This window comes from Nannobrachium achirus (genome assembly GCF_963921795.1).
Source record: "Nannobrachium achirus genome assembly, chromosome: 19".
Taxonomy (NCBI): Eukaryota; Metazoa; Chordata; class Actinopteri; order Myctophiformes; family Myctophidae; genus Nannobrachium; species Nannobrachium achirus.
Genome location: NC_137826.1, coordinates 17379672 through 17380980, shown reverse-complemented (window position 1 = coordinate 17380980; position 1309 = coordinate 17379672).

Sequence of the window (1309 nt, the reverse complement as noted above, 5' to 3'; positions counted from 1 at the left end):
CTGTCAGGCTTCACGCTGACGTTCCAGACTCGCCCCAGCGGGACGACACCCCGAGCAACATTTTTTTCCTATCTGCAATTTATCACGACGCGAGCAGCGGTGGCTGACATCTTCTTTAAACGCTTCCAAGCACTTTGTTGTGTAATTGGTTTTCGTGAGACCTTCTCTTCCAAGGCCAAGAGATCAGTATTTAGTAGTGGCGGCAGTTAGATTTACTTTTCCTTGCCCCGAGGTAAGATGGGCTACGATTCAACTTGGCCCGAAATGCATGCAGCATTCATCTTCTCCTCTATTTCATGTCAGGTCTCTCATCTCCATTGTCGGTTTTTGGTGTCATCATTCACTGTCATAAATCACCTCAAACTGAATTTATATGGCATTGTGAGTGACCGGAATTGTAAGTGATAAAATTCACATTTTAGTTTGACACACTGGTTGGACTTTGACTCTGACCTCTTTATTGATAATAAAATATATAATCACATATACGTATTTACACCATTCGCAAAAAAGCCAGCGGCTTATTTCTTATTAGAAATTAACATTTTAAACTGGAGTTCAGATTGGGCTGAACCTTTGCCCAAATACAATGATTACTGACATTATAAATGACAGACCATAGACCATCATTATTACGGACAAGATGCTTTTGGAAGCCAAGCTGTCATTAGACCCTGTCTTGTTCTCGATTGGCTTTCAAACAGGGGATGGGATTGAACTCCCAACCTTGTGAAGTTCTGTATCGTACAGAATCATTGTCTGAGTTACCTCACTTCTCTCTGTGTTGTGTTCACTTCATCACCAACATAACTTCCTCATCCTTCCTCTTCTGCAGACTCTGGCTTCCATCTCAGTTTTGAAGTGCTTGCTTCAGCTGTTGGATTTTGGCCTATCTATATGCCTAAACGTATTTTTAAAGCATGGTTCTGTAGGAGGTGAGCCGTTCCATGGGGTCTATTAGGCAGAAATGCCCCTATTATCCAGTTTCCCTAGCAGACCCCATAGCCCATAAGCCTATATCGCTTTTACACTATTTGTTGTGGTTGGAGGTGATTTCTTTTTTCATGAATGTGTATGTGTGTGTGTGTGTGTGTGTGTGTGTGTGTGTGTGTGTGTGTGTGTGTGTGTGTGTGTGTGTGTGTGTGTGTGTGTCTCCAGGGGTATTCTCACAAACTGCTGGACTGATCAATGCCAGATTCTTGTACACATGCACCACCATCAGGCCATGGAGGCACACTTTTCACACATGTTTTATGCTTTTGTAAATATTTATCTTTAATTAATTTATATAAATGAATTGTCAGGTCAG